The 20,781-nt window shown below is 61.9% G+C and overlaps 1 protein-coding gene across 1 annotated transcript in view; it reads right to left on the reverse strand.

Annotated features, from left to right (window-relative positions):
- Positions 1-20,781, reverse strand: part of CTBP2 (C-terminal binding protein 2) — a 71,382-nt gene that overhangs the window by 22,366 nt on the left and 28,235 nt on the right. Inside the window, exon 2 of the mRNA XM_056106663.1 lies at positions 16,609-16,711. The gene's annotated coding sequence lies outside the window, so the exon portion shown is untranslated. The remainder of the gene's footprint in view (positions 1-16,608; positions 16,712-20,781) is intronic.

Consider the following 20,781-nt stretch of genomic DNA (forward strand, 5'->3'; position numbering starts at 1 on the left):
ATTCTTCAGCGCCTCCCAGTTCTAGAAAGCTCCATGGGGGGCTCAAGCCCCATCGTTACCCTGAGACCCCTCCCCCAGCTCTCTGCTCTGCAACAACATCAAATTCAGAGGGTGCAAATGTCCCCCTCATCCCCCCAGCCAGGGCGAAGGTGGGGTCCCCGTGGCCTTCCCTCTGGGCCCGGGGTGGCCACGCTCCTCCTTCCCGAGCCTCCCAGCGTCCCTCCCGCACACCGTCCCCTGCCAACAACCATCCGTCTCGCTCTTCCTGCTGCTCCATTAGTTACAATAACAAGAAATAACCCCGCAGTGATGTCACCCAAACTCTTACTTCCGGCGGGGGCCAGCAGGTCAGCTCCGGCGGCGGAAGGGGCGAGGCCGTGGGGGCCCACAGTCCCAGGGGGCTCCAACGCAGAGTGGGCTGGACCTGGCATCAGGCACCGACCGACTGTCCAAGGACCGAGGCCTGGCTCACCCGACGCCAGGCACGGGGGCAGGTTCACGGGCGCCAGCGGAGAACGGCCACAGGCGAGGACGCGCGTGCTGTGACCGTCGGGAGCCGAATGCGGGGCCGTGTTCCGGCGTGTGAGTGGGACGCCGAGGCCCAGGGAAGGAGGGCCCCACCCAGGCAAGGAACAAACTCTCCCTTTCAGCACCCACGCCTGCGGGGGGCTCGCTGGGGAGCACGGGGCCCCGGGCGGCTCCCTGGAAGGGCCTGGTGGGTCGCAGGCCTGACACCAGTTGCATGTCACATGTCTTCCCAGGCCACGACCACTGTCCTCCTCTCGGGGACCGAAAGTACCGGCCAAAAACCCGAAGCACCAACGAATGCTGCAGCCCTGGCGACACCAGACCCCATGTGGGTGTTCACAGGCCGTGACGCTCCTCCACGGGGAGGGAGGGGCACACCTGGTCCCCCAGGTCCACAGCAGTCAAAGCCTGCGGTCAGGGTCATCCCTGGGAGCACGAGACCGGGAGCACTGCAGAACACCCACCGAGCCCCCTTGTTCTCTGGGTGCCCCCTCTGGTCCCAGCACTCACGGGCCAACAGGGGCCGGTCAGCTATGGGCCAGCAGCGACATGCAGCGAGAAGGTCTCAGAGCCGCAGCGCTCAGTGTGAGGGTGGCATGTTGCAGGCCCCCGACGGTCATCATTCTCCCCGATGTCCCAACTAAACGCAGAACTAAATGCCCGTTTCCAGAGGAGTGGCCTGACAGGCACAACCGAGCATGACAGGCAGATGGGGTCCACTCAGGACTCGAAGGCAGCCTCGAGGGCGGGTCCCGGCCACGGCCATCCCAGTCCCCCCTGCTGCCGCGGGTCTGACCGGTTCCGGCAGCCTCCGCGAGGTGCTTCCCACACCGTCCACCTGAGCGTTTGACGGATCTCGTCAGAGAAAACGTTCCTCCAAGTTAACTCCGTTGTGTATTTATGCATTTAATATCACAGCTTACTCGAGTGCACAAGTCACGGGAACGGAGTGTAAATTTAACTACCACGAAGGCGTTTTATATTCTGCTTAACTTCTCCAAGGGCCGTGATTTTTTCGGCGCGGATAAATCACACTTGAACGTCGCTCCCAGGAACGACAGCCAAGCCCTCGGCAGAGACGCTCGGGGCCCTGCTGGTATTCCCGGCAGCTCCGCGGGGACGGGGTGGTCTCACCACGGGCCACGCTCTGCGCCCAGGACCCGGCCCCCTTGGCGCGGCCCCCCGAGACGGACCCGGGAGAGGTCCTGGTGTCGCCGGCAGACGCGTGGGCTCCCGTGGGACCTTCTCTGAAAGGACCCTGGGCGCCCGGGACCCCGGCAGAACGTGTGTTCAACGGGACAGAGACAACGGCCCGCGGCAGCTGAGACCGTGAATTATTTATCAGCCAAGGAACCTTAGCTGCGGCCCATCTGGAAGGGCCGGGCCCGGGCGCTCACAGCCCCCAAAGGTCGAGTCCGGGGGCACCGCTGGCCTGAGAAGTGTGGGAGGGGGGTGGGCTCCTCCCTCCGGGCCACGGAGACTAATTGATCGCTCTAGAGACACTCGGCACCGCCTCCCAAGCTCCCAGCCCGGTGGCACCCAGATAGGCGCTTGGAGAGAAAGAACCACAAACCCTGACGCGGGCAGAGGGCGCAGGAAACGCTCAGCCATGCCACAGGCTGGAAAGCGCCGTCACGGGGACTCTGCACCGTCCCGGAGCTCGTCTCAACAGGCAGACGGCAGCGGAGCAGAATGGCGGGCTCTGAAAGGGCCCCGTGGCCACTGCGTGGGGCTGGCGGGGCAGGAGTGGGCACTTTGGTCGTCAGGAACTTCTGCGTTGGGGCCACACTCGGCGGTGCTCGGGGCTGGCACCTGGCTCTGTGCTCAGGGATCAGTCCTGGCAGGGCTCCAGGGACCCCACGGGGTGATGAGGTTCGAACGTGGTGGTGGGGAGGAAGGCCAGCAGCTGCCCAGCCTGGGCCCTGGACACCACCAGGCTCTCGGTCTCCAGGGCCTCTAGTGGACTCAATCACCCCCACGCTCGGCCAGAGCGTCCTGCCCCGGAGAGTGAGTGGCTGGAAGGCACCCCACCCCCACCCGACTAAGGCATCGGGACGCTCTGCCCGGCCCTAGGGCTTGGGGAAGCCACACCTCAGGGCTGGGGTGTCTGAGCAAGGGTGTCCCTGGGTGCCCGGCTCTCAGGGCCAGTGGCCAGCTCCTTCCTACATTCCCACAGCGGCCCCACCCCTGCCGACCTCCAGGGCTCCCAACACCTGCCCCCAGTCCCCCGTCTGCCTCATGACCGAAGGCCTGGCCCACCTGCCAGGCTGGTCAGCCTGGGGGGGGGGGGGGCTCATCTGAGTCAGTATCAAGCCACAGGACCCCCGGTCCATATGGAGAGGCACCGAGACCTCGTCTCAGTGCAGAACTTGAATCCCTGGGCAGGCTCAGCTCGGGGACAGTAACCCGCCCAGAGGCCGGACCCCCAAGGACCCTGTCTCCACAGCGACCCCTCTTTATAAGGAGGAAACTGAGGCTCAGAGCACGTGGCTGTTCTGCCAACACAGAGACCAGGAGAGGGAAGGACTGGCGGGTCCCTGGGCCAAGAGCTGGGTGGACATGGCACGGTGTGGGGGGTCACCCAGGGCAGGCACCCCCACAAGGACCCCCGAGAGCGAGGAGAACTTTCTAGAAGGCCAGAGAGGGCCAGGGAGAGCTCAGGGGCACCCCCCGCCCTAGCCCTGTGAGAAACACGAGAGCTGAGCCTTGGCCTTCCTACCGAGCACCGGGGGAGGAGCCGGGGGGCCAGGCACACCCCACATGGTTCCCTCACATACAGGCAGGTGGAAAGAACCGGCTGGACTGGTACCCAAGACCGGAGCCCCCACCCGTGACCAATGGACACTCTGTGCTCTGGGCCTGGCTGGGATGACAAGGCAAAGGGCACACAGACGCTCTCGAAGGCCAACGTTTCCACCCAAGGGACGAGACCGGGTGGGGCTGCGGAATGGGGCTGGGGGTGCGTCTGTCTGCTGTAGAGACGGGGGCTCCCGGGATGCCAAGGCATTGCTTTGTAACTGAAAGCGGGCGCAGGCCGAAGAAATATGGGGGAATCTGATCTAAACAGGCTGCAGACAGGGTTTCTAACTAAGCCCCCTGCAAGAGACAGAGGTGCGCGCACACACACCGACACGCACACACAACACGGACACAGTTACCCATGCAGAAAAACGCACACACAACACATATACAGTCACTCATGCAGAGACATGCAGACTTACATGACCACGGACGGACGGACACACACACACACACACACACACACACACACACACACACGCACTTGTGTCCGTACAGGGTGGGTTTCTGCAGCCCCCAGCTGGGCCCCTGGATAAGCTGCAGATGGCCTGAGCACAGGACTGGGCGTTGGGGCCACTCGGCCCCAGGTCGCAGGCCACACAAAGCAGCTGTACCCGCGCCCAGGCTCCTCCTGCCTGTCCCCTGGACACTCACCCAGGCCAGGAGACTCCCCGGCCCAGCCTGGAAGCAGTGAGTCCTCGGCGTCCTGGGTCCATGGGAGGGACAGGGCCCAGAGACAAACGGCACAGAGATGGGGGTCCGGGGGCCACTGCGTGCTCCTGACCCCAGGGGTCACCCCACCCCAGGGGATGGATGGACGGTCGGGCAGCACTGTCACCCTGGGGTGCAGGCAACCTCAGCATCCCCCTGGGTGTGGATGGCCTCAGAGTCCCCGGATGTGGACAAGCTCCGCGGGCCTCCAGCCCGACAGATGCACGTTAGAAGCGCGTTGCTTAAGGTGACGTCCTGGGGCCTCCGTCTCCTGACCCTGCTTAGTCCCCGCCCCCGCCCACCCAGGCCTCCGGCTGGCACAGCTGGGCAGCCCCGCTGACCTAATCGCTCTGGACAGGAAATTCCTGGCCCCGGACAGGACTGGCAGAACCCCTGGCATTTGCCGTTCCCAATCCATGTCCTGAAACGGTCAACAGGGCCCGGAGCCAGGCAGACGGGCGGGAAGTGGCGGCCAGGATACACCCGGACTCCGAGGGGGGACAAACGCCCTGCACGGCCGCGGGAGTCACCCCACACCCCACGGCACGGGAACCCTGGCATCTGGCACCCGACATCACGGCCGCCAGCACTGCAGAAAATAACTGAACTCGGGAACTGCCATCTCTCAGTGCAGGGAGGGGACGGCGGCCACACCTGCCTTGGTGGCGCTTGGATGGACTGGACGGGACGTTCCGTTGTCCCCAGACTCGAGCAGCTGGGTGAGGAGACACGAGGGCGCGATGGTGCGGCGACAGGAAGCCGTGCTGGCTCTGACGACGCTGTCCCCCGCCCTGCCTGGCGTGTCACGTTGAGAAGATGATGGGTGACGAGTCCGTCCGGCGAGGGGCAGCGGGCACCGGGGCCTGGAGCCAGCCCAGCGGGCCGGGTGGACAGGACCAACCAGAGGGCAGAGGCAGCCCATGAGGCCACTCCGGGGTCCACCGGGCTCAACACACACGGGGACAGTGGGGACAAGCAGAAGGGAAGGACGGGTCCAGGGCCACCCGGATGCAGGTGTGGGAGGGGCACTGCCCGCGCGGAGGGCCAGAGACGGCCTAGGAAGGAGGCTCACGCCCCGTCGGGTGTCCCAAAGGACCCACAGGCCCACCTGTGACCAGGCCTTCCCGCTTCGGGCCTCAGCAGTTTTTTCTAGAAAGTCCTGGAAGTGCGCCCAGAGGCGGACCCCGGGTGTGTGTGTATGTGTGTGTGTGTGTGTGTGGGGGGGGGCTGTGCTCCCCCCCCCCCTTTAATCTTCTGTTCTTTGCTTTGACCCTTACCCTGGTCGGAGGAGCCCCAGCTGCCCCTCGGTGAACGCACGCCAGGCTGGCCTTTCCTGTTCAGAACACAACGAAAGTGCCCGCCAGTTCAGCAGTGGAAACTGGGAATAAAATTCGGAGTAGGGGCAGAGTGATAGCCCAGCGGGGAGGGCGTTTGCCTGGCACGCAGCAGACCCAGGTTCGAGCCCTGGCATCCCAAAGGAAAAACAAAACAAAACAGAGTATTCCTTAAATACAAACACCATGATTAAAGAAATTCTTTTTTTTTTTTTTTGGCTTTTTGGGTCACACCTGGCAATGCACAGGGGTTACTCCTGGCTCGTGCACTCAGGAACTACTCCTGGCAGTGCTCGGGGGACCATACGGGATGCTGGGAATCGAACCCGGGTTGGCTACATGCAAGGCAAAGGCCCTACCCGTTGTGCTATCCCTCCAGCCCCTCAATTCTTAAAGAAGTTTATTTTTCCTGCTCACCTTTTTATTTTTGGGTGGGTGGTGGGGGAAGTGGTTTGGGCCACACCCAGATCGCTACTGGCAGGCAGGCTCGGGGGGACCATGTGTGATGTGGGGAATCGAACCCGGGTCGGCCACTCGCAAGCCAAGCACCCTACCTGCTGGACAACTGCTCCAGCCCTACTTTTTCTTTTTTTTTGAGCAAAGAATCTGCCCTGCTTTAAAAAAAGAGCCAGACCCCGAATCTCAGGAAGTTGGAAAGTACATAAAACACACAAAATAAAATAAGGAGAAATCCCTGCATCACCGAAGACTGAAACTTCAGAAAGACCAAGTCACCCACGACTTCAGCTGAAAAACGAGGTGGACAAACCCGAAATCAATGTAGCCGGGTCCAGAATGGGGGGTGAGGGCAGACCCCCTGGCCTGCCAGACCCCATCACCTCCCTTCAGGGGACGTACGGGGGGCACATTCGGCGAGAGACAGCAAGGAAGGGAGCGGTCACTAGTCTAGTGGAATTAACTAGTGGCTCAACGGGGGTGGGTGGGTGCTGATATACTCGAGTGCCCCAATTCCTTCAGAGAAATTAACATTTCAATCCTGTTTTTATCTAGAAGTCATTAAAGTGTGCGCGATGAGTTATTGGAACGGTAGCAGCGAATTAACTCTATTCATCAAGTAAGTCCAAACACTTGAGCGTAGATCTGTAATGAAAAAATAGCTCCACGTTTCTATCTCTTCTCATTAAAGTAAACCAGTTTTCGCTCCCTCAGTATATAAAACTGTCTTCTCTTCCTGTAATTTATATTACCATAAGCCGGCTCACATTCTAAACTATTACATGCCTCCAATTAATTTTTGCAGCTTTTGCCTGAAAATTTAATGAGATAGTAGTGCGGGCGCCTGCTGACTCGGGGCTTCTCGCGCAGACTCACCTGCTCGGGCGTGCGCAGGGAACGGGACGGGGACACCAAAACCCACTCGCTCTCCTCGTACCTGACTCCAGGTTTCTTTTCTTTTTTTTTTTGGCGGGGGGAGGTCACACCCGGCGACATGCAGGGGTTCCTCCTGGCTCTGCATCAGGAATTACTCCTGGCGGTGTTTGAGGGACCAAACGGGATGCTGGGAGTTGAACCCAGGTCGGCCGCGTGCCCTCCCCGCTGTGCTATCGCTCCAGCCCCTGGACTCCAGTTTTCTAAACAGGATTCACGGCAAAGAGCTGACCCAAGGGAGACCCCAACAATTCCTCCCCCAAGCCCCCGCCACAGGTGGGGGTTGGGCTGAGCACCATGCCATCAAGCCCATGCGTGTCTGTGTGCGCTCATGTGTGAGGGTCAACCGTTGTCCAAAGTCCGCTGCTGGGGCAGGCAGGGCCAAAGCGGTTGCCCAGCGGGGAGGGCATCTGCCCTGCATGCAGACAAGCAGGTTCAACCCATGGCGTCCCACATGGCCCATGAGCACTGCCAAGAGTGATTCCTGAGCACAGATCCAGAAGGAAGCCCTGAGCACCGCTGGGTGGGGTCCCCAAACAAAAGTGGACACCAGGAGAACACGCAGCAGCCCAGGACCCTGACAGGACCCACAGGTCCTACCTATGGCCCTACGCCCTCAGACCCTGGCAGGAATGGGCCCCGAGCCTCCTGGACACGGCTTGGTTTCTCGGGAGATCAAAAAATTGCTGAGAGCTGGGCGGGTATAGTCAGTGCCGGCAAAGCATCGAGTCGCTCGGGGAGATGGGATGAGGGGGAGGCGGGTGGCTCAGGCCTAGCAGCAGTTCAAATCCCACCTCTGCCAGGTGCCAAGAAAACTCACTCACCTCCGTTCCCCCAGGAAAATGTATCCCAGCCTGGGACGTGCACCTGAGACCCCCATACTGGAGAATCCTAACGCTACCTTCCACTGCCCAGAAGGCCTGCACCCTGGCCCCCCACCCTGACCCCCGAAACCTCGCCCAAGGCCCTGGAGCCCCGCTCACAGCTCTGCCCCTGTCCTGGAGCCCCGCCCACACCCCATTGCCCCGCCTCCTGAGGCCAAGCCCTGCCAAGCTGGGGACCCTCCTGTTCAGGAAGAGAATCATCCCTCCTGCATCCCACCACCAGCCACCATCCGTAAGGAAGATGAAGCGGTCAGCTGCCAAAGCCCCCGCCAAGGACAAGGGACAGGCAGAGGACAGGCAGAGGACGGGCAACGCTGGCCATGGGGCTGCTCCCAGAACCAGCCCGGCCCACACACTGACCGCCTGGTGCTCCTCTCAAACGGCTCCCAGCCGGGTCCCAGCAACGGGACCGCCAGGGCCCCGCACACCGCCGGGCCTGTGGGGGTCACGCAGGGCCCCCACAGATGTGCCCTCAGCGGAGAGCGAGAGCCCCTCAGTGCGCTATGGCAGGCGCAGATGTGGTCTCGATCTAAAGATTCCCAAACAGGTCAATTAGCGTATTACAAAGAACTTCCTTCCATTTTCTCCTGGCGGATCAGAAAAGCCCAGACACAGTGCTCAGTTTGAAACTGACAAGCGCCGGGTGCAGGCGGCCCCATTAAACGGAGACAACAGCCAAAGAAAATGGTATTTATAATGATTAGCCACCTAATTAATTCTAAGAGGAGAATGTCAAAAGCTATAAATCCATTTCTTCGGTAACCGAAGCGCCACATCAAGTCAGACGCCGGCGCGCAGCAAGGGAGCCCCAGGGTGCCCCGTGGTATGACCGGGACGCCGGGAAGACCCGGTCGCAGGCAGACCCGGTGCTGCAGCCTCCAGAACCGGAACCACAGGTCCCCCAAAATACCCTTTAAACACCGCACCTGTGTGTGAACGAAATACCCTTTAAACACCGCACCTGTATGTAAATGGTGTGTGTGTGTGTTTTGTGTGTATGTGTGTTCAGGCCACAATGGCCAGTGTTCAGGGCTGATTCCTGGTGTGCGCGCACGTGCGTGTATCTGTGAACCAAAGGGTCCCAAGAATACCCTTTAAACACTGCACCTGTGTGTAAACAGTGTGTGTGTGTGTGTGTGTGTGTGTGTGTGTATATGTGTTCAGGTCACATGGCCAGTGCTCAGGGCTGATTCCTGGCACGCGCGCATGTGTGTGTGTGTGTGTGTGTGTGTGTGTATCTGTAAACCAAAGGGCCCCCAAAATACCCTTTAAACACCACACCTGTGTGTAAACGGTGTGTGTGTGTACCAAAGGCCCCAACAAATACCCTTTAAACACCGCACCTGTGTGTAAACAGGGTGTGTGTGTGTGTGTGTGTGTGTGTGTGTGTGTGTGTCTGTCTGTCCCTGTGCGTGTGTGTGCATGGGAGGAGAATGCCAAGACATTACGTCCTGGGGTGACTTTAAACACGCTCTTTACCTGTGTGCTTACAAATGACCCTTCGGGGAGCAAGACAGTATGAAGGACACACACTTGCCATGCATGCATACAGCCCACTCTGCTGTGATTCCCGGCACCTACGGTCCCCCGATAGATGGGCAAAGAAAGGTCGCAGGCACCAGGCCAGCAGCAGACACTGACCTCTGCCAAGTGCTCCTTAACCTCCCCCACGCAAAAAAGAAAGCATCCTTCTTTCAGGAAGAGGGTGAGGGGGAACGAACGAAGGTCCAAGGAAGTAAACCATGAAACCCAAACTGGCTTAATTGACGCAGCCTCCCTTCTTCCCAAACTCTCCTTAGACGGCAAATCAAAATCTGCATTTAAATAGAATATTTTTAACGTAGATCAGAGGACGGGCCGGCAAGAAGGTCTGGGGTGCAGCAGTGCATTTTAAATAAGACGCAGCATTCGAAATTTACGGCGCGTACGACAGATTCCAAATTGTCAGCTATTAGGACTATTTTGTTTTTTTTTTACTAAATTCTGGTGTTTCTTTTATGGCCCGGACCGTGAATTAAAGCAACGTGCTATTCCATCACGCTAGCAACTGAATCTCGAGAAAGATTAGAGCCAGCCCCAGCCATCCCAGCCGTTACTCGGTGTGAAACGCAAACGGTATGAATTCATTAACGGTGCTGGTTACAAATCTGCATTTTCAGGCTTTGCCATAAAATGCAGGAGTCCAAACCCGCTGACCTGGATCTAACGGCCTTTCATGTAAAGTGGCCGTGCCAGCCGGGAGGCCACCGCTCGGGGATAAAGCCCGTGTGCACCCAGAGCCACTGGCGAGAGCAGGGCCCGTCCCCAGCTGGGGGCTCACGGGAAAACAGGGTTCAGGCAGCTGGCAGGCCTCAGCTCACCCACAGCCCAGGGGCCAGCTCTGACCCGGACAGCCCGAGGCTGCAACATCCCTCTTCTTCCTCTTCCTCCGTCAGTGGACAAACCCCACTTAGGGGCTGGGGAGGGGCTACGGCCCAGCTCTGCAAGGGCGGCAGGACAGTGAGCAGAACTGCCCAGGGTGCCCGTGAGGATTCCTGTCCACCACCCAGAGGCCTGCAGCATCCAACCCACACCCGCTGCTGACCATGAGTGACCACACTGGTCACTCTCGGGCCTCCGGGGACGGTCACTGGGGGACCCTCCTCCCAAGGGAAAGAGGGACAGTGTGACATGCTTGATCAAACCCGGTTCCTCCAAGGGTCACCTCGAACCCCGCGCCCCACCCAGAGGTTGGGCAGTGCCCTCCTCGCCGCCCCACGGGGCGCGCCCAGGAACCCGGTTCGAACTGCAGGCACTTCCGGGCCCACCCGACCCACCGTGGCCTCGACGGCCACAACTCCACTTCCCTCCCATACCAGGCAAGGGGACAGGCCGCGGCCAGGGGCGGCAGGGAGGCCGTGCCCGATGCAGCCCCCACAAGGTCACGTCCCCACACCCCCACCCACCACGGCGCGGCCTCAGGCCCCGCGGAGAATCCTGCACACACAGATCGATCTGCGACGAGAGGAAGTGGCCTCTGCTGTAATCAGGAAGCAGCAGTGCGCCCCAATTGAATTAGGGAAAGCAGGAGCCCCAGGACCAGCGGGTCTAACCGCCGGGTCTGGGACCGGCAGGGACGCGGGCAGGAAATAGCTTCCCGGTCTCCCAAGGCAGGTGGGGCAGTGCGGGCAGGGGCTGATCTGTGGGCCATCTGTCCTCGGTCCCCGGGGACGGGGGCTCTGGAAGCTGGTTTACCTCCCTGCTGTCCTCACTCATGATCCCCTCTCGCCTGGGGCGGAACCCGGGACCCCCGCCCACGTGGAATGCCCCCCGCCACCCCCCCCACCCCGCCCGTCCCCGTGGAGGGGTTGGCAGGAGCCCCTGCCTCCAGAGCGCTGCTGTCCTCACATTCTTCCAGACCCTCCAAACGGGGAGCGACGCCCGCTGGGCCGCCTTCTGTCGGCTTGGGCGGCCCCAGCCCCGCATCCACTCCAGTGCCCGCAGCACCTCGGATGCGAAGGGCGGGCACCGGAGACTGTGGCTCGAAGGAGGTCGACCAAAATGTGCGCGGGGGCCCCCTGGGTCCCACACGGAGGGTCCCCCAGGGCAGTGTCACCTGTGAGCTGAAAAGCCTGAGCTCCGTCGTCGGGGCTGGGCACAGGCAAGAGGCCCAGTTCCTCCTTCTGCACCAGGGAGGCCCGAGCACAGCGTCAGGAGTTGCCCCCGGGCACCACCAGGCAGGGCCCCAAGCACAGCCAGGGCGGCAAGGCAACGGAGTAAGGACCCCGGGCCAATAACGGCTCCTCTACCCCGAGAAACAGCATAAAGCTTCCAACGCTTCAGAGTGGGGCACCGGCAACGCCCACCCGGGCATCCGGATTGAGGGAGGCTGGGGGGCCAGCAGCCCCCGGACACAGGGCCCCCGGCCTGACCGCGCCCCGAGTCTGCAGAGGTGCGGGGCTGGGCAGAGGCAGGTTCCACCCAAGAAAAGGGGCGAGGCCTCCCCGAGGGCACCGGGCAGCTGCCCGCCCCAGGAAACCCGGCAGCCCAGATGCCCGCGGCGGCGCACTCGGGCAGGTTCCACCCTGCCCTGGCCAACAAAGGCCTCCTTTGAGCTGACAAAGTCGCTGGCCGGAAGAGGGGCGCGGCCGCGGGGAGGTGTTGAGTTACAGGGAACAGAGACCTTCCCGTGGACGTGGGCCTGGAGGGGGAGGGTGGCGGTCCAGGCCTGGGTGTGGGGGCGCTGCCCGCCAGTCCCTGGAAGGGGGCTCTGCTCAGGCCACGACGGGGCCCCCAGCGCGCCGGCCCTTCCCCGTGTATAATTAATCTCCGCAGCTTCTGCCTCGCACCGCAGGCTGCCCAGGTTGCTTTTAAATAGCAGACCGCTGAGAAATTGATTTGTTCGCTCCCGGGGCCTAAAGAAACGGCGTGATGAAATATGTATAAATGTCATCGCACGGCCGCGGCTCGGGATAAGCACAGAGACGCTGCCACGGGGGCCCCCGCCGGTCCCCGCCGGTCCCCGCCGCACGCACGTGTCGGCCCGCACGAGCCCCCGCGAATTACGCAGCGTTTTCCTTTGAAAACCTCCCATTTGTCCTTAACTGGTACAAGTCGAGGGGAATTATCTTAATTGCTACGTGGAAAGAGCGAATTGCTAATGGCTTCGGTTAACCAGGAAGACTTTATTTTTAACAGCATGGGGCCAGGTGGGAGTTGCCAAGTTTGCCAAAAATAAACGAATCCGTCACACAAACAAAGCTACTGTGTTCAGCTGCGGAGCTGGGCCCCCCCCCCCCCCGGAGATGCGGGGGGCCCCCCCGGGAGGAGGCCCGGGACCAGGCGACAGGAGCGAGAGCGTGGGAAACCTCACTCCAGAAACGCGTGGAACCAGGACCCGGGCCACGAGCGAGAGAGAGAGCCTGGCAGGGGTGGGACCAGGTGGCCTATTCGGTTTGTTTTGTTTCGTGTGTGTTTGGGGGCCACGCCCAGCGGTGCTCAGGGATCCCCGGCCGTTTGGGAACAGGACTTCCCAGAGCAGCGAGGGGCCTCTCGCGTGTCCAGGGGAGTCGTGGCCCAGGTCAGAGAGATGCCGGCCACGGCTGAGCCCACAGCGGTGCCCTGCCACCGAGGCCCAGAGCGCCACGACCAAAGCAGGTCTTTCAAGGCAACGCCGCTGGCCTCTGGGGCAGCACGCGGCAGAGACGCTTAAAGACGGCCCGTTTATTCCCTGGGCTGCGAGACCGGGAGCCATGGCACAGCACGGAGGGAGGCCCTGCCCCGAAGCAGCCGACCCGGGTTCAATCCCCGAACCCCGTATGGTCCCTCGAGCACCGACAAGAGTGACTCCTGAGTGCAGAGCCAGGAGAAACCCCAGAGCATCACTAAATGTGGCCCAAAAACTTGGGGTGGGGGGGAGAGGGAGAGAGGGAGGAAGGAAGAGTGGGATGGAGGGAGGGAGGGAGGGAGGGAGGGACAGAGAGCTCTACAGGCAAACACCCACCACCCACCGGAAGACTCACAGACCCACCTCCCCACAGACCCACCTCCCCGACCTGGAGGGGAGACAATTCCATTCATCCCCCTCCCAGCCACGGCCTCCCACCAGGCTCCCTGTGCAGGTGTGAGGTGGCCGGCCTGGCCTCCTGTTCCCCTGCTGGTCCGGAGGGAAGTGACACATGGGGCTGGGCAGCCCACGGGAGGCCACCCCCGGACACGCAGGGCAGGGCCAGTCTCTCCGCCATCTTCCCCGTCTGTCCAAAACCAGGCACGACCCTCCCGCCACGAGACAGAACAAGAAGGAAGGACAGAGCCCTGCTTGACCTGGGGACAGTCCATCCCCGGGGAGTGAACCCCAAGCAGTGACACTTTCCCACTTCGGCCACTGCCCTGAGGCCCGGCAGCTGCACAGGGCCGGGTTCTGGGACAGCCCAGGACCCCGGGGGCCCGGCATGAGTGGCCGCCCAGGGCCTGGGGCTGTGTTGGAGGGGGCACACGGAGAGGACAGGCCCGGGACAGCCCGGCTGGCATCCGGGGAGGGAAGAGCAGAGACGCCCAGGGTCCAGGGTCCAGGGGTCGGGAGAGAAACCCCAAGCCCAGCAGAGGAGCCGAGTGACCACGACGCTGGGGGGGGCTCAGGCCGGCTCCTCCAGGCTGCTGCCCCCGCCAATGGTGTGACCTTCACCTGTGAGACACCCCCGGGCCAACCCCCAGGGCCCCTCGGAGGGTTCCCGGTGCCAGGGGTCGGGAACAGCAGACTCGCTCCCGGGGGGCCACACGACCCCTCCACAGCGCTGCTGACAGCTGCGTCCCTACAAACCCCCGCGACCAGGGCCTGAAGGAGCCCAGACAGACGCCCCCCTGTGCAGGGCCCAAGCAGCACGGGAAGCGACCCCCAGCATAGCACTGGCTGGGACCACCCATGAGCGAAGCCCGGAACACACGCACGCATGCCAGAGCACACGATGGGGGGGATTGTCAGAGCCTCAGACCAGGGGCACAAGAAATGAACTGTCACCAGAAAACACGCGCGATGCCACCAACACCAGCACTGGATGCTGATCTCAGATGCTTGGGCCTGAAGGGAGGGAGGGAGGGAGGAGAGAGAGAGAGAGAGAGAGAGAGAGAGAGAGAGAGAGAGAGAGAGAGAGGAGAAGAGGAGAGAGACAGAGAGAGAGAGAGAGGAGGGAGAGAGGCAGAGAGGGAGGAGGGAGAAGAGGGAGGAGGGAAAGGAGGACGAGAAGACGGGAGAGGAGAGACAGAGAGGGAGAGAGACGCAGGGTGTAGGCTGGCCGGAGGTCGCCCTCGCAGCGTGTTCCGAGTGGACCATGCAGGGCTGGCCCTGGCCCCTGCTCTCGGCACCCCCCGCCCCTGCTCAGTTGGCCCCAGACTAGGAGACACGCCACGTTCTTGGCCCCAGAGCAGCTCTGGAGGCTGCGCTCAGGCTTCCGCTCCCTGCTGGGCACCGCCCACGCCAGGTGGACTTCCTCCACAGCTGGACTCAGGCCTGGGCGCCAGAACCCGCCCTCTCTCTCCCTCCCTTCCCCCCTCCCCCACCACCGACAGCTCCCACAGCCGCAGCCAACAGCTCCCCGCCCCACCCTTGGCCCACCAGCCCACACGGATGGCAGACACGGGGACGCCACGCAATGGGCGGGAGGCCACGGCAGCGTGTGACAAGCAGCCAACGAGCCCGCCTATCTGCAGGACACAGAAGCAACACGAGGACTAAGGGGTGACTAAGCCGCCCGGGTCCTGGTGAGAGAGTGATGGGACAGGGACCAGGGGACGGGCGGACGCGACGAGCATGTGGCTGAGGACTCCTGAGCACCGCAGACCCAACAGCAGTATGACCATGTCACCTGCACCTGGACTGAACAGTCAAAGTGTCCTGCCAAGGCTCCAAGCAACGTGGGTCCCTGAGGCCCTGGACCCGGATTCTCTCAGCAGGACAGGCTGAACGAGGGCCCCACACCGCGCAGGCTGTGGGGACAGATAGAGCCGCCCGTGTCCCCGGCCAAGGTGGCCTCATCCTCCCTGAGGACGCTCCAAGATGCCACATGGGTGTCCCGGACCCTCCCGGGCAGCAGGCCAGACCAGGACGACACGGCCCGACCGTCCTAGGTGCCAGTCGGGGTGCAGAGCGGGGGGAAACGGGCCGAGACAGCGAAACCTCCCCCGGGCCAGTGCTCACAAAGGAGTGTTTCACCCTACTTTATTATTATTATTTTTTTGGTGGTCACACCCAGTGATGCTCAGGGGTTACTCCTGGCTCTGCACTCAGGAATTACTCCTGGCGGTGCTCGGGGGACTCTATGGGATGCCAGGAATCGAACCCAGGTTGGCCACGTGCAAGGCAAACGTCCAACCTATCACTCCAGCCCCAGACCCTACATTTCTAGTGACCCTGACTGCACACTGCCTGGCCCAGCCCAGCCCACATTCTGGAGGTCAGTCAGCGGCCAACAGAGACGGCAGCCCAGAGGCAGGCTCGCAGGGGCTCAGAATAGCCGCGATGACGGACCGAGGAAACGGGGTCAGAGTGTGCCCGGGGGGCCCAGGCCCGTGTCCGGCAGGCACACTGGACAGCAAACCCTAAGCACGAAGCCAGGAGTACGTAGGTCCGAGCACAGCCAATAGGGCCCCCACATCAAAATAAGCAAATATGACACTGTTAATTTCAATAAAACCTTAAAAAAAAGGAGGGGCTGGAGCAGATAATACATTTGCCTTGCAAGCAGCTGACCCGGGTTCGATCTCCAACATCCCATAGGGTGCCCCCAAGCACTGCCAGGAATAATTCCCGAGTGCAGTCCAGGAGTAACCTGTGAGCATGGCTGGGTATGACCCAAAAATTTTAAAAAAATCAAAAAAACAAAAGCATCAAGAAAAACATAAAAAAAAAAGATTAAAAAAAATCATTTCTGACCAGCTGCCACTGTCCATCATTGGGGAAGGTCCAGGTTCTACAAAAATGGCCCGGGACAGGCCAGAGTTGGCACAGGAGCCCTGACCCCGGGGGGAGGGGGGCGGGCAGAGGACACCACCCCGGGCGCACGCCTGTACCCCTGCCCCCACGGCTCCCCGCCCGGAGCCGCCCAGCCCCCGCGCTGACACGAGCCTTGCAGCCATCTGTCATCGTGCTCACGCCGCAGGGGGAGGGGGGGAGGCAGGAGGCGGCCGCCCGCCCCGATTCATTTTTATTCCTCGTAATTAATACGGCGAGAAACCCTGACATCACTTCCATCCTGCCCGAGTTTCCTAGGAGTCGGATTCCGCTGACTTATCTCCACGCCCAACGCGGCACAGCCCTCCGTCCCCCGGAACGGGATGGCCCTGGAGTTAATCACACGTATTTTTTGCTCTTGATAAATGGAAATACCAGATGCAATTAATTGGAAGACAATCAATAGGCCCCGGCGACGAGACGGGCCCAGGGATCACCCAGAGCCCTCGTCCCCCTGAGAGCGCGTGTTCAGACTCACCGAGAGGACGCGCCGCGAGCCTTCAGTTCCCACGCTGGGCCGGCCGTGTCCTCTTTGAGGGGCTCCAACTTCATTGGCTCAAGGCCTCTGACGCGCCCAAGACCTGGAGGAGGCAGAGAGGGTCCGTGAGGTGGCCGTCGGCACCCGGCCCTCCCTCCGCAAACTGCCCTCCTCCCGCGCTGCCTTCGACGCTGGGCTCCCGGCTTATTAAACGGTTTCGTTAAACACACACACCGGATCCAATTAAACCGCAGAGCGCCGGAACAAACGGACCCTTCCCCCGACCAGCACCCGGAGCCAAGTGGCCAGACCCTGCAGGGGTGGGGGTGGGGGTGAGGGCGGGGGTGGGCGCGTGGCCACCGTGGAGACGCCACGGACTTTCCTTCCAGCGCCAGGTTCCAGCAGAGGGACAAACGATCGATACACCCGGGGACAGCGAGGACGGACGGACGGAGGGGGCTACGGGATCGTGAAGGGCCGCGCACAGGGGCTTCCGAGTGCCATTAACATAACTGCTGACCCCGGCCACCGGCTCCCGGCGACAGCTGCCCATTCACGGGAAGCGTCTGCCCTGGCCAATGAAATTGATTCCTCCGTTAAGAACGCAATCCCGATGCTCGAGAAAACCGCACTTCCTCGGTGCGCCACGGAGGAGGAGGTGGCCACGCACTTAAGGGCACTGGCGACCGCCTCACTCTCGGGGGGCCAGCGGGGAGGACACCCACGGTGACCTCCATGCCGGCGGAACCACTTCTGGCACCGGAAGTCGGTCCTGCCACCCCCAGGGGGCTCCCCGGAGCAGGCGAGGCCCCGCGGCCAGCCAAGGCCAGCAAGGCTCCCGGCTGTGGCTTTCCCACGGAGGGCAGGTGGTGACGCAGCTCTGGGCCGGGACGAGCCGACCTCCAGTGTGTGTGTGTGTTGGGGGGAGGGACGGACGGACGGACGGACGGACGGGGGCGGGCCTCCTGCAGAGGCCTTTCCGCTTCAGCGAGCCCTGCTCCTGGGATGACGGTCACTAAAGCAGCATGAAATGACCGTCACCGCGTCTCAGCTGCCCTCGCCTCGCCTCGCCAGCCTTCAGGCCCGGGATGGGCAGGGCGGTCACGCAATTTTTCTCCTCTGAAAGCAACAGCATGGGACGCCCCCCACCCCTCTCCTGGGGGTCCCGGGGAGGGGAAGTCAGAGAGTGGGACAAGCGGCCGCCCGGATGGTCCAGCCCGAATGTCATCTGCAAGGAGGTGACGCCCAGTTGAAGACTGGCACAGATCAGCCACGGCCAGGGAACCAGGCACTTGGGCCTCCGAGAGGCCACCGAGACCAAGCACCCCTGGGCAGAAATGAATCCACAGGGCGGGAGCCTGAGAGACAGCTCAGCCGGGAGGGCGCTGGCCCAGGTTCAAGACCCAGCACTCACTATGTGCCCGCTATGGCCCCGCAAGCCCAGCCAGGAGTGACCCAAGCGCAGAGCCAGAAGCCAGCCCTGAGCACTGCTAGGTACGGCCCTCCGCTCACAGGGCCAGCCGCGAGCTAAGCACTGCTGGGTGGGCCCCTCCACCCCCAGATAACCCCAACCCTCTGTACCCGACTTTCCAGCGCCAGCAAGGTGGGGGGAAGAAGAGACCCAGGCCCCCAGGACCCCCAGGCCTGCAATCCCGTAACCCGCCCAGCTGGGCACGTCACAGCCAAGATGCGATCTGAGATGGGAAATTCGCCGCTCGAACTTTTACACACCCTTCGAAACCTGTCCCCTCCAGCACCTCCTCAGACGGCTGGACGTGCCATCTGCACCTCCTGGCCTCAAAACTGGGAGGGTCAGACACCTGGAGGGCGAATGCCTCAATCTTACCGACCACAGTCCAGACTGTGCCCGCTGCCAAAAGCAGGAGAGAATTAGGTCTGCAGGGGACCCAGTGCAGTGGCACTTGCCTTGCATGCAATGACCCCGGTTCAATCCCCGGCACCACCTACAGTTCCCCAAGCACTGCCAGGAGTGATCTTCAAGGGCCATCAGGTGCGGCCCAAAACCTTAACATAACTCAGTAGCTGCACAACAGAATTGAGATCCCATGTCTCGAACGGCTGGGTCTGGGCAATCTTCTTGTTTTCATGACTCTGCAGGCAGGTAAATGCTTGTGGGAATTAGACATATATGCACATGCATGCATGCATGCACACAGACACATGCACACAAACAGGCAGACACATGCACGCACATGTGTACACACACGCACTCATGTAAGCTCCCCCCAAAAGAAAACTGCACTCGCATTTTCATTTGCATAGTATTTCTTTTAGAAAGGAACAGGGAGGGGAAAACTGTTTGCTAAGTAAAACTTTATGATCCCAAAAAGGATTTCGCTTTTTATTTATTTGGCAGGGGGTGGGGGAAGAGCGTCCAGCGGTGCCCATGCAGGACGGGGCCCTTCCCCCAACACTCTCCGGACCCCACGTCTGTTCTGAGGGAGGGTCTGACCACAGAGAAATGCCCCCCCGCCGCCTGGCCTCAGGCAGGATGTGGGGCTTGTCTGACCCGAACTCTGGCCTCAAGGAAGCCGAGTGGCCGCCCTGGCCCGGCCAGCTTCCCGGTCAGATCGCACAAGGACCGAACAACGAAAGTCAAGAGCAAGGCTGTGGGCAGGGGGTGTACCGGGCACCAGCAGTGACCACAGGGGGCAACGTAGGCACCGAGTCGAAGCCCAGTGGGCCCAAGGCTGCTCTGTAGGATGCCGGACCCTCGGGCCGCGCCAGCCGGCACCTCCCAGACCAAACTGAGTCAGCATCACCGGTGCTTGGCCCACAGGTGCTGGTCCGGAGGGCGTCTACACACAGGCATCCACACACGCGCACACATGTACGCGTACACAACCATGTGAGCACACCCATACGTAACCACATGCACACACCAAAACAAGCCCACACACAAACACACGCACCCCCCCCACGTGCACGTGTGCTCACACCATGTGTACACACCCACAGGGATGCAGAGGCCTACACACGTGCAAGACAGAAACAGCAGCCCCCAGACTCTGCAGGGGTCTGCCCAAGGCCCGCAGAACTGGCTCTAGAACTTTCTCCACACCATCTGGCTTCGGCGCGCAGACCCTACCAGGGTCCCTCTACTGAGCGTTCAGGCTCTGTGAGCACTGAGCAGAGATCCCAAAAGCCACATTCTGGATTCGTGGGAGTCTGTCCACTCCGCAGAGCGGGGGAGCTGAGCTTCCGCTTCCAGAAGCATCCAGCAGCCACCATAGACAGATAGACGGCATTGGGTGGAAGGAAGCCTTCAAGCCACCCCAATCCTTCGGGGAACCATGACTCTCACCGCCCGGGGCAGACGGGGCAGCGGGGGCCAGCACCGCCTCCTGGTATCCTGGTCACCGCACACGCTGACCTGCACTGACCGGCATGAATTATTTCTCCGGTGTCCAGGGCCCGTGTGTGCCGGCTCCTGTTACCGTGCAGAGCCCGCCTGAGCCCGGCCCGTCTCCACCCCTCCCTCCTGCCCCAACGCACCCAACAGTGGCTCAGGCCGGCCGTGGAGTGGCCGTGGCACAGCCTGGGCACGTGGCCAGAGAGGAAGAGCCTTGAGTGGCAAACGTGGCCAAGGGGGGAGGCTCCAGGGCAGGGAGGGCCCAGCCTCACACCTGGAACCTTCTGGAACCTGTCCAGTGCTCACAGTTCTTTGCCCCTCTTCGAGTAAGGGCTGGGGAGGTGGGGGGGGGGGGGTCAACAGCCTTTACTACTTAGACAGCAAAGGAGCCTCCACAAGCGACCCCCCCCCCCCCACCCTGGCACTCATGCTCTTATCACAAGGGAGAAAGGCAGGACCTGGGAACTCCAGGTCACAGCCGGGACCCTGCACCAGTCCTGCTGCCTAAGAGGTGGCACCACTTGCGGTGACAGGTGCCCTTTCAGAGATGACCCCTGAGGAGTGCGCAGGCCTGGTTCCAACTTGGAGCTTGGGGGTTTCTCTTTTGGGGTGGGGGGGAAAGGCACCCCCGGCAGTGCTCAGGGCTGACTCCTGGCTCTGTGCTCAGGGTTGCCAGGGCTCGAACCTGGGTCAGCAAAGTAAGCACCCTCCCTGCTGTGCCGGCTCTGCAGCCGGGACTCGGGCGGGCAGGCTTGACAGATTCTTGTCCCAGAATCTGAACAGCGGACAGAGGTGTCCAG

This window comes from Sorex fumeus, unplaced genomic scaffold (assembly GCF_029834395.1).
Source record: "Sorex fumeus unplaced genomic scaffold, SorFum_2.1 ptg000142l, whole genome shotgun sequence".
Classification (NCBI taxonomy): domain Eukaryota; kingdom Metazoa; phylum Chordata; class Mammalia; order Eulipotyphla; family Soricidae; genus Sorex; species Sorex fumeus.